Here is a 16,007-nt window from a genome sequence, read left to right as displayed (position 1 = left end):
TTACATAACTCGGTTTAAATATCTTTTGATTCTTTGGCTTCCATTAGCTCATGAATGAGGGAATTATTCTATTAGAACCAACATCAATATTTAATGATGTAGAAATTACATGTTTAGATGACTTCATCCAATAGGAAAGATGTCCAAGGCGCAAGGAGTTGAGTCATTCTGAATGGCTTGTATAGAAACCCAAAGCAGGGCAGTTTAATGGGGTTGTTTCTTCTATTCTTTCCATCTCATGGGAATGCCCAAGAATGATTTTGCTGGTCATTGCCTGTGTGATGCCATTACTTACTTATTAAGAGATGGGGCTTAAAGGATATGGGAGGAGCAAAGCAGTCACTTCCCAAGAGATGTCAAGGAAATCCTCACTTTGAAAGCATAATACTGATTCTTAAAGAAACTAGTGTGATAGGACCAGAACTTCCATACATTATTCCTTTATTGTTATAATATTTCTTTGGAAAAAATCTGTATTGATCATGATAGAGAAATTAAGAAGCATAGAAAACGTTAGTACTGAACTTGCCTTAGAGCACCCCCAAAACTTGTTGGACAAATTGTTATAGAACCCCTCAAATTGAATCCAATGCCAATGCACAGCAAGCCAGTAACACTCTATCTTGATTGGTGTACAGTAATTATGGCCCTCCTCAAATTGTCAGCAATATCATGTCCTTTAGGCATTTTGATGATGGCAAAGTGGGCAGCAGTCAGTCTGGGGGCTGTATACAGGTGATACTTTCTTTTTCCCTGGAACCTGGGGTTCCTGGAAAAAGAAACTCCTCAAGACAAGACCAAACAACAAAATATTAACTGTAGGGGAAATAAATGACCTCATGAGTTCAGTGGTTAGGGAACTTGTAAGGCTGGTTGCACTGCTTCTTCAATTGAGTGAGCTAATTTTAGTAAGAGGTTGATTTGCAATCATAAAAGCAAGACAAGAAAACTTTCAGCTAAAGGAAGGAGACTGGGAGACTGTGGGTGACTCGGACCTGATGGTATCTAGCATCTGCACCCAAGGCACTGTTTCAGGGCTGAGTTTCATCTATATGGGAGATAAATGACCTCATGAGACGGGTTTTCAGAGATCCTGTAGGGCCAGCTGCATTACTACTCCCTCAATTTAATGAACTAATTTTAGTAAGAGGTTGGTTCATAAAAGCAGGGCAATGAAACTTTAAATTAAGGGAGGGAGGCTGTGAGACAGTGGGACTCGGACCTGATGGTATCTACCAACTGCATCCAGTGCACTTTAAGAGCTTGATTTCAAACTGAAGAAAAGTAGTCCATCTTTCAGTTACATAACCTTATAGTGATGAAAGCACTACTGTTTTGTAGTTTGTCTTTATTATGGGAATAAGTGTAAAAATGCTGACTTCAGAATATGCTGTGGTTGCTTATCAGTATAAGAGTTTCAAAACCCTTTCTTATTTCTTTGCATCTTTTTAGTACAAGAAACTTTGTTTCAATAAATACTCTTTTTTTTTTTTTTTTTTTGACAGGCAGAGTTAGACAGTGAGAGAGAGACAGAGAGAAAGGTCTTCCTATCTGTTGGTCTACCCCACAAATGGCTGCTATGGCCGGTGCGCTGCACCAATCTGAAGCCAGAACCCAGGTGCTTCCTCCTGGTCTCCCACATGGGTGCAGGGCCCAAGCACTTGGGCCATCCTCCACTGCCCTCCCGGGCCACAGCAGAGAGCTGGACTGGAAGAGGAGCAACTGGGACAGAACTGGCGCCCCAACCGGGACTAGAACCTGGAGTGCTGGCGCCACAGGCGGAGGATTAGCCTAGTGAGCCACGGCACTGGCCTCAATAAATACTCTTAATTCAAGTGACAGTTACACAGCTTGAGTGGTCTTCAGCAGAAACAGAAATGTAACAGTCCAAACACCAAACTGTCTTCTGGAGCAAAGATCAAGCTGACTTTGGAGATGTCTTGAGAATTAGACCTTAAATGCTTTCAGAACTTCCTTGCTGTCTCTCTCTCTCTTGTCTTTATTTCTCTTTTTTGACTATATTCTTTTAGGTGTTTGACTGCCCAGTTTCAGAGTTATATTCATTGACTTTCTAAACCAGAGTAATCATTGTACAAGCTTGTATTTCTAGAAGTGGAAAAAGGTTTCTCTCAGCAATGCTTTGAAAATCAAAGCAAAGAATTCTGATTAATCCAGCTTGGGTTCTGTTGCCTAAAATCGATAAGTTAAAGGGATGTTATATGGAAATTTTCTTGCTCTACTGGAATTTCAACTTTTGTCTCAATTTCTTATTTTCTTTTTTGATCCATCACCAAACTGTCACCAGCAGTCGTACTAAATATAATTCTAAATATTCTCGTTTCCAAGTTGGATAAGCCCGGTCACTCTGTGACTCCAGTCTAGTTTTCTAGCTTCTATTCCTAGTTACATACCCTTTCAAGTTATATCAGACTACTTCCTTATGCCGAAACTATGTACTTTCATACCACTGTGACTTTGCTTATGCTCTTCCTTCAGCTTGGAAAGTAATTCCCTGCTGCTTAGTGTATATAACTCTTAGTTATATTCCTATGTGTAGATTTTTCTGTAATTTTACTAGATTGCTCTGTTTCTAGTTCCTTCAAAAGAATTTTATACACATACCTATTATTATAATACAGATTTCATTGTATTATACTTATTTACTTATATATCTTTCTAACTTTTGATATTATGAATGCTTCCAACATAAGATCTAAATTCTGTTTGGTTTTTGTATACTCCATTACAACTCATAAGGGAATTAAAATTTAATAAGATCATAAGTGTTTGTTGATAATAAGCCACTGGATGAATGATTGCAAATTGAAAATGTATTAATATCCAGAATCTACAAAAAGCTCAAGAAACTCAACAACAATAAAACAAAAAATCCAGTTAAGAAATGGGCAAAGAACTTAAACAGGCATTTTTCTTTTTTTTTAAATTTCGTTTAAGTTATACAAGTTTCATGTATTTCGTATGGACAGATTTCGGAACATAGCGATACTTCTCCCCTCATCCCTCCCTCCTACCCGTACTCCAAACCTTCTTCCTCTTCCCTCTTACATTCCCACTCTTAATTTTTACAAAGATCTATTTTCAATTTACTTGATAATCATAGAGTTAACCCTACACTAAGTAAAAGAGTTCAACAAATAGTATGAAGAAAAAAAAAAAAAACACTGATCCTCAACAGAAGAGACAAGGGCTGTAAACAATCATTGAGTCTCACAATGTCTATTTCACTCCAATATGTTACATTTCAGGTGCTCTATTCAAATGTCCAACAGGCACATGAAAAAATATTCAGGTTACTAGCCATCAGGGAAATCCAAATCCAAACCAAAATGAGGTTTCACCTCACCCCGGTTAGAATGGCTCTCATACAGAAATCAATACAATAAATGCTGGTGAGAATTTGGGGAAAAGCAACCCTAATCCACTGTTAGTAAGAATGTAAATTGGTACAGCCATGTGGAAAACAGTATGGAGATACCTTAGAAAACTGAAAATAGATCTACCATATGACCCAGACATCTCGCTTCTGGGAATTTATCTAAGGGAAATGAAATCAGTATATGAAGGAGTTATCTGTTCCCCCATGATAATTGCCGTTCAATTCACAGTAGCTAAGATATGGAATCAATGCAGGTATCAATCAACCGATGATTGGATAAAGAAATTATGGCATATATACACTATGGAATACTACTCAGCTATTAAAAAAAATGAAATCCTGTTGCTTGCAACAAAATGGATGCAACTGGAAATCATTATACTTGTAAAATCAGTCAGTCCCCAAAAGACAAATGCCATAGTTTTACCCCGATCTTTGGTAACTAATAGTGTACCAAAAAATATAATATATAGGAGTGAAATTGACATTTTGAGATTCAGTGATTGTTTGCAGCCCTGGTCTCTACTGTTGAGGAATAGTCTTTTTTTCTTCTTACTATTTGTTGAACTCTTTATTTATTTATTTACTTGTTTATTTATTTTTATTTGACAGGTAGAGTTACAGACAGTCAGAGAGAGACAGAAAGAAAGGTCTTCCTTCCATTGGTTCACTCCCCAAATGGCTACCATGCCTGGCGCTGTGCCGATCCAAAGCCAGGAGCCAGGTGCTTCCTCCTGGTCTCCCATGCGGGTGCAGGGCCCAAGCACTTGGGCCATCTTCCACTGCCCTCCCGGGCTACAGCAGAGAGCTGGACTGGAAGAGGAGCAACTGGGACTAGAATCTGGCACCCATATGGGATGCCGGCACCGCAGGCGGAGGATTAGCCAAGTGAGGCACGGCACCGGCCCCCTATTTGTTGAACTCCTTACTTGGTATAGGGTTAATCTTATGAGTATGAAGTAAACTGAAAGTAGACCATTGTAAAAATTGAGAGGAGGAAATAAGAGAGGAAGGAGGAGAAAGAATGGGAGCATTGGTGGGAGGGAAAACAAGGTGGGAAGTATCACCCATATGGGTGCCAGTTCAAGTCTCGGCTGCTCCACTTCCTATAAGCTCCCTGTTAATATGCCTGGGAATGAAGCAGAGGATGGCCCAGGTCCATGGGCCCCTGCATCCAAATGGAAGACCCAGAAGAAGCTCCTGGCTCCTGGCTTTGCACTGGCCCAGCTCTGGCTGTTGCAGCCATTTGGGGAGTGAACCAGCTAATGGAAGATCTCTCTCTTTATCTGTTTCCCCCTCTGTAACTCTGTAACAGAGTTATTCTGTCTGTAACTCTCACTTATAAATAGATCATTTTAAAAAAAAGTTAAAAGATGAAAAAAGAAAACCTCATACAACAGTAACCAAAGGAGACCTGGAGTGGATATAATCATGGCAGACACAATAGAATTTAAATAAAATTGTTACAAGACACAAAAAAGGGGCCGGCGCCGTGGCTCAATAGGCTAATCCTCCACCTTGCGGCGCCGGCACACCGGGTTCTAGTCCCGGTTGGGGCGCCGGATTCTGTCCCGGTTGCCCCTCTTCCAGGCCAGCTCTCTGCTATGGCCAGGGAGTGCAGTGGAGGATGGCCCAGGTGCTTGGGCCCTGCACCCCATGGGAGACCAGGAAAAGCACCTGGCTCCTGGCTCCTGCCAGGATCAGCGCGGTGCGCCGGCTGCAGCGGCGGCCATTGGAGGGTGAACCAACGGCAAAGGAAGACCTTTCTCTCTCTGTCTCTCTCTCTCTCACTGTCCACTCTGCCTGTCAAAAAAAAAAAAAAAAAAAAAGACACAAAAAAGATCATTGTACTCTGTTAAAGGATCAAATGATCAAGATGTTGTAGCAGTTATAATATGGGCACCAAACAACAGAGCCCCAGAATATACGGAGTAAACACTGATAGAATTGAAAGGAGAAATAGTCAAATAATAATCGTTGCATTCTTCCATATCCCAGAAGGCTGCCTGGATCTAGTTTGTGAAGGTTCCAGGTGTGAAGGAGCCAGTAATTGAAGTGGCTCCAGTGGCAGCTCAAGCTTCAGCACAGCCCTCTGGCCCGTGTTTCTGGAGGATGAGACACTGCCATGAGCAGGGTTTTCAGTGGCTACAATGGCATAAGCCACCAACAGAAGTTTCTCCCTGGACCTCTTCAGATTTATAATGTAGATGCCATCACTTTTCCTTTTGTAGATGTATTGTTCCATTTGGAAGTCACGGTTGGTGCCAGCTAGGTGGGTTCCTGCCCCCAAGGAGTTTGAGGACATCCTCCGCCTTCATTTGCAGGGCATCAAGGGCTCTGCACGTTATGACAGCTTCCCTTTAAGTTATGCTGGAATCAAGAACAATGGTGTATAGACCCCTTACCGGGTAGCGCAGAAAGGCTATAAGGACTTTAATATGCAGTACATACAAGGAGTTCACAAAAAGTTCATGGAAAGTGCATATTATCTTTTAATTTAATTTTCCATGAACTTTTGGACACCCTTTTATTTAAAAAAAATCTTAAAACTCAACAACAAAAGGACAATAAAATTTTTAAATGGGCAAAGGACATGACAAGATATTACTCTTAAGAAAATACACAGGCCGGCGCCGCGGCTCACTAGGCTAATCCTCTGCCTTGCGGCGCCGGCACACCGGGTTCTAGTCCCGGTCGGGGCGCCGGATTCTGTCCCGGTTGCCCCTCTTCCAGGCCAGCTCTCTGCTGTGGCCAGGGAGTGCAGTGGAGGATGGCCCAGGTACTTGGGCCCTGCACCCCATGGGAGACCAGGATAAGTACCTGGCTCCTGCCATCAGATCAGCGCAGTGCGCCGGCCGCAGTGCACCAGCCGCGGCAGCCATTAGAGGGTGAACCAATGGCAGAAGGAAGACCTTTCTCTCTGTCTCTCTCTCTCACTGTCCACTCTGCCGTCAAAAAAAAAAAAAAAAGAAAAAAAGAAGAAGAAAATATACAAATGGCTAGCAAAAAATATGAAAAGATGCTCAACACCACTAGTCATTAGGGAACTGAAATCAAAACAATGACTAAATACTTAGACTCATATAGATGGGTTTATGATTATAAATAACAAATATTGATGAGGATGAGAAATTGTAACTCTCATACATTGCTAATGAGGATTTAAGATGATCTGGATCTTTGCTCTTCCTCAGAAAAGTTAAACAGAATTATTGTAAGACTCAGAAATTCTACGCATACACACACACACATATATTTGATAGACTTGAAAAGAGACAACTCAAATACGGAAATGTTCATATTCACAATAAACAAACGGCAGAAACAACCCAAATGTCTATCAGTTGGTGAAAGTATGAAGAAATTGTGGCATATACAAGTGATGGGCTGTTCTTCAACAGCAAGAGTAAAGTGCTGATACGTCTTACAGTGGTGGTGAACCTCCAAACATTATGCTAAGTGAAAGAAGCCTCACAGGAAAGGCTACATATTGTAGGATGCCATTTATTTTGTAAATACACAGAAACAGATATTAAACTGGGGTTTGCTGGGTTTGGGGTGGAGAGATTTGTTAGTAACTGCTTAATGGGTACAGGGCTGTATTTTGGGGTGATAAAATATTTTTGAATGAGATGAAAGTATTGTTTTCATGATACTGTGACTGTACTAAATGCTACTGAATTTTACTTCAAAGTGATAAATTTTATATATGAGAATTTTGTCTAAAACCAAGTTCAGAATTTTATGGTTGGAAAGTCTTAAATTGAAAGCTAATCCTCTCCATCTGAGAGATTCTCTGGTTAGGTCGGGAGCATGCTGGTTCCTCACCTGCACAGATCTGCTTGCCCTATATGTCTATTATTCACAGCTCCTATTTCAGTCATGAAGCCTGAAGCTTTTCAATTTCATCACCCCCAGCTTTCTAACTTCAGCTCCCTTTTGTTTCTCCATCATTTTTTTTAAGGTTTTGGGTTCTTTCTTCTTCTGTGGGAAGCTATGATCCATACGATTGAAGTGGAAATCAAAAGACCTCTAACAGCAATCCAGCAAAATAACTGAGATGGAGAAGGCTGAGTGTAAAGGTAAGGAACTGGAATTGGAAAGCCCAGGGAACAGGGTCCAGTATTGATATCCTGGAAGACCACACCTCACGTGGTCCTGAGTATGTGCAAAGCTCTGCTAACTCCTATCCATTCTGATTTGTTTAGTCTAAGTGCTTATTTCTACCTAATCACATATAATTTTCAGCAGACAAAAATTCGGTAGGTCTATTCAGTCATGCCACCAGACTTGAAATATTATCAGCTTGGGAACAGACCTTGTGCTTGTCCAAAGTGCAACTAGCTTGGTCACGTACTCTCTTCATTCTCTCACTCTGGCCTTTTGGTGTGTCTAAACTGTCAAGGCATTTTCATCTGTGAAGCTTCATTGACCAAACAAATTGACCCCCAGCAGCATGCAACATTTAGAAATGTTTTTCCCCTTTCACGATAAGTTTCCATTTTTGTGTTAACTACAATAAACTTGCCCGGAAAATACTTCCATCAGACTCTAACTTTTATTCTCTGGGGTTTCAGGGCAGTACACCGTGTTGTTCGTGACATCACGGTCTCCATGGCAACTCCCCAGTGAGACATCTCGTGGTCAAAAGAAAAACAAATGCAAAGAAATTTCCCTTTAATCTTAGCCTTGGTTATTTATTATTGTGAGAGGAAGGAGTGGGAAGAATTGAACTGCATTACTTGGGACTAACCGCAGATGTTTTATGCCAAATATTTAAGAGTCTTGATCAGTAATCTCTAGTTTTCCATTGTCTGCCTCACCCTTTCCCAAAAATTGAACCCGGCTTACTTGAATCTGTGTTCTGGGTCTTGTAAAGTGACAAAGAACTTGGCTGGCACTGTGGAAGAGGGCTCAGCTGGCAAGTCCCAAGGATTAAGACCCCTGTCATGGTGAACAAGTTTCTGGGTGATCTTCAGCTAGTCAGTCAGATTCTCCATGCCAGGTAGTATTTGTCCTTTCACCTTAAGAGACCATATTGTACAGAAGAGTACTCATTTTTTGTGTATATTCCAGCCTGTAGACTTTTTAAAAACCTCTGGCAAAATTACAGTTATCTTTCATAATCAACTCTATAGCATATTTTAGTTGTGGTGGATGCGCACCTAAAAACCTTTCTGAGAAAATATGCCTCTTGCTGAAGTGATCTAGACAACCATATTTACTGCCATGTAACCCTGTCTCCTGCTGTAGCTATTGGATAGAGGTGAACACCTAAAATAGCTATAATATGCCCTGGTATAAATATAGGAGATAAACAAGTCATCTTCTCTGTATGTGGAATTCACATTGGAAAACTGTTAGAATCGGGATACAAATCTGATAGTACAAGTGAACTGTAGCCATGAGGAAAGATCAGGGCCATGTGGAATGGTGGGAGGTTGTAAGCAAAATAAAGAAGAGAATTAGAATAGTGTCCAAATAGATATTAAACAGCAAGAGGTTCTGTGAGTTAAGTAAAATTAAAAAGAGAGAAATAGAAGGTTAATTCAGTTGCTTTCCAGAGAAAAACAGTATGTTTCAGAAAGAAGTAGAAACACAAAGAGACACTAGTTATTCAGCAAATATTTATTCAGTGCCTGTTATACAACACTAGATATTTACGATTCAATAGCAAGATAGGCATAACTCCTAACTTCATGGATTCAGCAATTGAATCTATTACTCTTTTTATGTTTCACTAAGTGTTCAGATAGAGAGTATTTAGGCCGGTGAAAGAATGCACAGCAGGTATAGTTAAGTTGGTCTGAACAGTTCATGGAACACTTCTTGGAGAAACTGGCCATTTAAGCTCAGACTAATAGAAGTGTAGGAGTTATTCTTGTGCGGAAAGAGATAGTGAAAAGAGTGTTGCAGCTTGCCAGCAACTAGATATGTGTATGTCTATAATAATTCCATTATTAATTATATAATATGTACTTTAAGTTTATTTGAAAGGCAGAGAGACAGAAACAGATGAAGAGAGATCTTCCATCTGCTGGTTAACTGTCCAAATGCTCACAACAGCCAGATCTGGGCCAGGATGAAGCCAGGAGCCCAGTATTCAATTCATGTCTCCTGCGTGGGTGGCAGGAACTCCTGCACGTGAGCCATCATTTACCACCTACAAGAGTGTGTATTAACGAGATGCTGGATTGGAAGTAAAGTAGTCAGGACTTGAACCATGTATCTGAGATAGGATGCAGAAATCCCAAGTGACAACTTAATCAGTGCGCCAATAGTCTGCTTCAGTTGTATTCTCCTAAGATGCTCTGAGCAGATCTTTGTTCCACCTGACCTCTGAGGTCTAACTAAAGCAAACGGCTACAAGATTTACAACAGGTCACATGCAGATCAGGTTTCAAGAAATATATTAGATATGGCTTTGCTCTTAAGAAACTCAGGATCTGGATGGGCAGATGGGATATCAGCAACAAATGGAAGGAAATGGAAGGCAGTATGGAGTCTTCACAAATCTGCAAATAGATCTACTGTGTGACCTAACTATCCCACTGCTGGGAATTTACCCAAAGAAAATGAAATTAGCATAAGAAAGAGTTATTGGTATCCCCATGTTTATAGCTGCTCAATTCTATGGAATGTTACTCAGACATAAAAAAGAATAAAGTCTTGTCTTGTAACAAAATAGATGCAACTGGAGACCATTATGCTTAGTGAAATAAACCATTCTCAGAAAGACAAATATCATATGTTTGCCTGATCTGTGACAGTTAGTATAGAATACAAAAAATGTGTATTAACGAAATGAGCATTTTGGGATATGATTATCATTTTTAGCCCTTGTCTATACTCTTATGGAACTGTGGTCTTCCTACACCTTGTTTGTTGAGTATTATGATTAGTGACAAATGAAGCCTCTGAATATAGAGTGGATTAAAATTATGGCTTTGCAAAAACTGGTGAAGTGGGAGAGGAAGAGAGGGAAATTGGGGGGTGAGCAGGAGGTGAAGGAAGTGTGGTTGTCTTCTTGTAACTGTACCTATGGAATGTATAAAATCTGTTCTCTTTATATTAATAAAAATGTTTAAAAATGTATAAGATATGGAATGAACCCAGATGCCCATCAACTGATGACTGGATAAAAGAAATGTGGTATATATACACAATGCAATACTACTCAGCCATTAAAAAAGAATGAAATCTTGTCTTTTGCAACAAAATGGATGCAACTGGAGATTCTTACACCTGGTGAAATGAGCCAGCCCCCAAAAGACAAATATTAGGGCCAGTGCTATGGCATAGAGGGTTAGGTCATTGCTTGCAGAACTGGCATTCCATATGGATACTGATTTGAGTGCCAACTGATTTACTTTTGATCCAGCTCTTTGCTAATGAGCCTGGGAAAGCAATGGGGGATGTCCCAAGTCCTTGGGCTCCTGTCGCCTATATGGGAGACCCAGAATAACCTCCTGTCTCTTGGCTTCAGCATGGCCAATTTGGGGAGTGATCCAGCAGATAGAAAACTCTATATATCTCTTTTCAAATAAATAAATAAATAAATATTTTTAAAAAGACAAATATTATGGTAACAAACATACAAAGTACAAAAATATGTAATGTGTATGAGTGAAACTGACATTTTGTGATATGATAATTGTTTATAGCACTTGTCTATTCTTGTCTATAGAAAAACAATGGTTTTTCTATGTACTACTTGTTCAATTTATTTAGCTGAGTGTTTAGCTTGTGATTATGAAGGAAATTGAAAGTATATCATAGCAAAAATTAAAAGAAAAATAAGAAAAGGAGGAGGGAGTGTAGAGGTGAATGAGGAAGGGAAGGTAGGATGGGAAGTATCATTATGTTATTAAAACTGTATATATGGAAATGGTAGAGTTAGAAACATACCAGGGGACTCCAATTTAATCCCATCAAGGTGGCATGTACCAATGCCATCTCACTAGTCCAAGTGATCAATTTCAGTTCACAATTGATCATAATGAAAGGACTAAGAGTCAAAGGGAGCACATAAACAAGTCTAGTACCTGCTAATACTAACCGATAGAATAAATAAAGTGGAGAGTGATCCAACATGGGAAGTGAGATACTCAGCAGACTCATAGAATGGTGGATGTCCTAAACAGCACTCTGACCTCAGAATCAGCCCTAAAGGCATTCCGATCTGGCTGAAAAGCCCATGAGAGTATTTCAGGCATGGAAAGCCAAGACACTCTGGCAAAAAAAAAAAAAAAAAAAAAACCTAAATGAAAGATCTCTGTGAGTGAGATCCCAGTGGAAAGAAGAACAGGTCTTCAAAGAAGGAGGTACCTTTCTCTGAAGGGAGGAGAGAACCTCCACTTTGACTATGACCTTGTCTAAACAAGATAAGAGTCGGAGAACTCAAGGGGCTTCCATAGCCTTGGAAACTCATGACTGGTGCATAGGGAGATTACTGATGCCATAAACGGGAGTGTCAATTTGTAAAGTCAACAACAGGAGTCACTGTACACTTACTCCTCATGTAGGATCTCTGTCCTTAATGTGCTGTGCATTGAGGCTTAATGCTATAACGAGTACTCAAACAGTATATTTCACTTTGTGTTTCTATGGGGGTGCAAACTGTTGAAATCTTTACTTAATGTATACTAAACTGATCTTCTGTTAAAAAAAAAAAAAAAGAAATTAGCAATTCCCAACTTGACTCTCACTGGGATTAAACATGACAATAGGTCTGATCTGATTTCATCATCATTTAAAAAATCATTTATTATTTTTCACTTTATGTTTCTGTGTGGGAGCAAACTGTTGAAATCTTTACTTAATGTATGCTAAACTGATCTTCTGTATATAAAGAGAATTGAAAATGAATCCTCATGTGAATGGAAGGGGAGAGGGAATGGGAAAGGGGAGGGTTGTGGGTGGGAGGGACGTTATGGGGGGGAAGCCATTGTAATCCATAAGCTGTACTTTGGAAATTTATATTCATTAAATAAAAGTTAAAAAAAATAAAAATAAATAAATAAAACTGTATATATGGGGCTGGTGCTGTGGCATAGTGGATAAAGCTGTTGCCTGCAGTTCCAGCATCCCAAATGGATGCCAGTTAGAGTCCAGCTGCTCCTCTTCCAATCCAGCTCTCTGCTATGGCCTGGGAAAACAGTAGAAGATGGCCCAAGTCCTTGGGCCCCTGCACCTGCATGGGAGACCTAGAGGAAGCTCCTAGCTCCTAGCTCCTAGCTCCTAGCTCCTAGCTCCTAGCTTCGGATTGGCACAGCTCTGGCCATTGTGGCCGTCTGGGGAGTGAACCAGCAGATGGAAGACCTCTCTCTCTCTCTCTCTCTCTCTCTCTGCCTCTGCCTCTCTGTAAATCTTTAAAAAACCTGTGTATATAAAATACATTAAATTTGTTACTTTTATACAAATTAAAAAAATCTATAAATGTAATTTGCTTATTTATATATGCATTATAAGTAGAAATTATAAATCAAAATTTATTTGGGTCTTCCCTCTTTCTTTTTGTCAAATATCAGTTGTGATTTTTCTAAGATTAAACCCACATAGTGGACTGGTACTGTGCATAGCGGGTAAAGCCACCGCCTGCAGTGCCGGCATCCCATTTGGCCAGGTTTGTGCCGCGGCTGCTCCACTTCCTATCCAGCTCTTTGCTGTGGCCTGGGAAAGCAGTGGAAGATGGCCCAAATCCTTGTGCCCCTGCACCCGTGTGGGAGACCCAGAAGAAGCTCCTGGCTTTGGATCGGTGCAGTTCCGGCCATTGTAGCCAATTAGGGAGTAAACCAGCAGATGGAAGACCTCTCCCTCTCTCTCTCTCTCTCTCTGCTCCTCCTCTCTCTGTGTAACTCTGCCTTTCAAATAAATAAATAAATCTTTTTAAAAAATGCTAAAAAAAAAAACCACATAGAAGCATTCTCTGGTGTCCAGTAACCAGAAATTCCCCTGATGATTATCTAGTTTATAGTTCATATCAAGATTGCTCAAAGGGTATTTTTACAGTAGGAATAAGAAAACATTCAAAGAGTGTTTCATTTAGTTTGTGCAAGTATATCGTGCTAACCTGAGCATTAGAAACAGATCCAGAAAAAAGAAAAAATAAAACTTTTATGTTTATCAGAAAATATACAAAATATTTAAAGTAATTAAGAACAAACTAACATACATAGGCTTTGCTTGTTGATTTTATTCAGTCCTGTGTAATTGGCTTATATTTATATTCATGGTCAACCACCATCTACCTCCATGAAGTTGTGTCCTTTTGGATTAAAGTTGTCTTCTAAATCCTGGCTCACGTCTGTGGTAATAGCGTTTTCTAAGATATATTTGTTCATTTGACAGGCAGAATGATGGGGCAGAGAGGGGTGGAAGGCCGAAGAAATGAAAAGAGAGAACCAGTTTCCATTCACTGGTTCACTCCCCAAATGGCTGCAACAGCCTGGGCTGAGCCTGGTCAAGACCACGACCCTGGAACTCCATTTGAATCTCCTGTGTGAGTGTCAGGGTCCCAGGGGCTATCTTCTGGTGCTTTCCCAAGCACATTAGCAGAAAGTTGGATGCGAAATGGAGCAGCCAGTACTCGAAACAGCATGCAGATGTGGAATGCAGACCTTGTACGCAGTCTTAACCCACTGTGCCACCATGCAGGCCCCATGTAAAGGCAGTTTGATAGGTGCTGCTCATGGTGCTGATGTTCGCTCACCCTGGAAAGGCAATACCCAAGCGTCTTTTCCTTGTAGAATTAGTAGTTAAGGACACCCCATTATGGTCATCTTCTCCAAAATAGGAAAGTGATCCTTCTTGGTATTTCTTCTAAAAGGTTCAATTTCTGAATTATAGCTAGAGAACAGAAGCAGTGGCCTTCATGCAAGGTGAGAGGAGAAGAGAGTAGCTGTTGATGACAAAAATGCAAATTTGGGGTAACATGTTCTGAATAAATGATCAGGAAGAGTGTTGGGAAAAAAGTGAGTAAGCTATGTTAAGTTGCTAGAGTCCTAAAAATAAAAGGATAAAGACTTTAACAAATGACAAAAATACTGAAGTGTGAGGTGGGTCAGGAGATTTACTAGATTAGAAAATGGCAGGTGAAAGAAAAGGCAGAAAAATAATGGCGTTAACGCCACTTAGAATAAGTAGGGTTGTGGCTCATAAAAATAGTTGATCCATCAGAACAAAGAATTTTAAGTGTCAGCTGAGAAAGACTTTATCTAATTAGAGATAATCATTGAACAATAAGTAATATTAATATTTTGAAAGGGCTTGCTCAAGAGAAGGTATCAGGCAGACAGGAGTATTTGTATTGATTGTAGTTCTCTTAACAATCCCAGAGAATGGCTTATTCATTGTGTTGGTGTTTATATTGAAATTATTGTGAAAGAAGGAAAAAGGAAAAAACTATGTCAAAAACTTACCATTCAATAAAACCACAGTCTCTAACAATCATTAATGTTTTCTATATTCTTCTGGCTTTTGTGTATGTGTACATTTTATCTGATTTTTGTAGTAATGTTTTGTAAACTATACTTACTATGCTGTGAATATTCTTCCATGCTGATTCCTTTTTTTAAAGATTTTATTTATTTATTATTTGAGAAGTAGAGTTACAGACAGAGAGAGGGAGACAGAGAAAAAGGTCTTCCATCTGGTGGTTCACTCCCCACATGGCTGCAGTGGCAGAGCTGGGCTGATCTGAAGCCAGGAGCCAAGAGCTTCTTCTGGGTTTCCCACACGGGTGAAGGGGCCCAAGCACTTGGACCATCTTCTTCTGTTTTCCCAGGCCATACCAGAGAGCTGGATCAGAAGAGGAGCAGCAGAGACTAGAACCGGTGCCCATATGGGATGCTGGAGCTTCAAACAGAGGCTTAGCCCAATACATCACAGTGCCAACCCCCACCCCCCATGTTAATTTCTTTGTCTATCCTTTCATTTTAAATTTCCGGTATCACTTTTATGGATGTGTCATATTTTATTTAACTAATTTTGAAGGTACAATTTGAGCTTATTTCTAAATAATGAAAAGGATGTGGTCAAATGAAATTAATGGCAGAAAGAATGAGTTTCATAGTTCTAACAAGGGGATGGATTTTTTTAAAGAGAACGGAAGAGGCCAGTATTGTGGTATAGCAAAGAAAGCCAATGTCTATGACATCAGCATACCATATGGCCACAGGTTCCTGTCTGGGATGCTCTGCTTCCAATCTGGCTTCCTGCTAGTGGCCTGGAAAAAACAGCAGAAGATGGCCTAAGGGCTTGGGACCCTGCCATCCATGTGGAAGACCCAGAAGAAGCTCCTGGCTCCAGGCTTTGGCCTGGCCCAGCCCTGAGTGTTGTTGCAGTCATCTGGAGAATGAACCAGCAGATGGAAGACTCTCTCTCTCTCTCTCTCTCTCTCTCTCTCCATCTTCCTGTCTCTCTCTTTCTCTCTGTCTCTCTCTCCTTCTCTCTGTAACTTTATTTATAAGCAAATATATCTTTAAAAAATTTAAAAGGAATGGAAGAGGGTGAGTGTGATGCCTAGGTAAGAAGACATTGGAGTGCCAGTTTATATCCCAGCTGCTTAACTTGCTAACGTGCTGCCTGGGAAAGCAGCAGCAGATGACTC

General features: G+C 40.3%; 1 protein-coding gene across 33 annotated transcripts in view; it reads left to right on the top strand.

The window, feature by feature from the left end:
- FAM76B (family with sequence similarity 76 member B) overlaps positions 1-16,007 on the top strand; it is a 330,098-nt gene that overhangs the window by 135,597 nt on the left and 178,494 nt on the right. For 27 of the 33 annotated variants that reach the window (XR_011390246.1, XR_011390252.1, XR_011390250.1 and 24 more), the window contains one exon: positions 7,362-7,479. The gene's annotated coding sequence lies outside the window, so the exon portion shown is untranslated. Of the gene's footprint in view, positions 1-7,361; positions 7,480-9,382; positions 9,569-16,007 lie in introns of all 33 variants that reach the window. The other 6 variants (XR_011390216.1, XR_011390221.1, XR_011390217.1 and 3 more) reach the window with 1 other exon arrangement.

Source organism: Oryctolagus cuniculus, chromosome 1 (genome assembly GCF_964237555.1).
Source record: "Oryctolagus cuniculus chromosome 1, mOryCun1.1, whole genome shotgun sequence".
Lineage (NCBI taxonomy): Eukaryota > Metazoa > Chordata > Mammalia > Lagomorpha > Leporidae > Oryctolagus > Oryctolagus cuniculus.
This window is presented reverse-complemented; position numbering and strand designations above follow the sequence as displayed.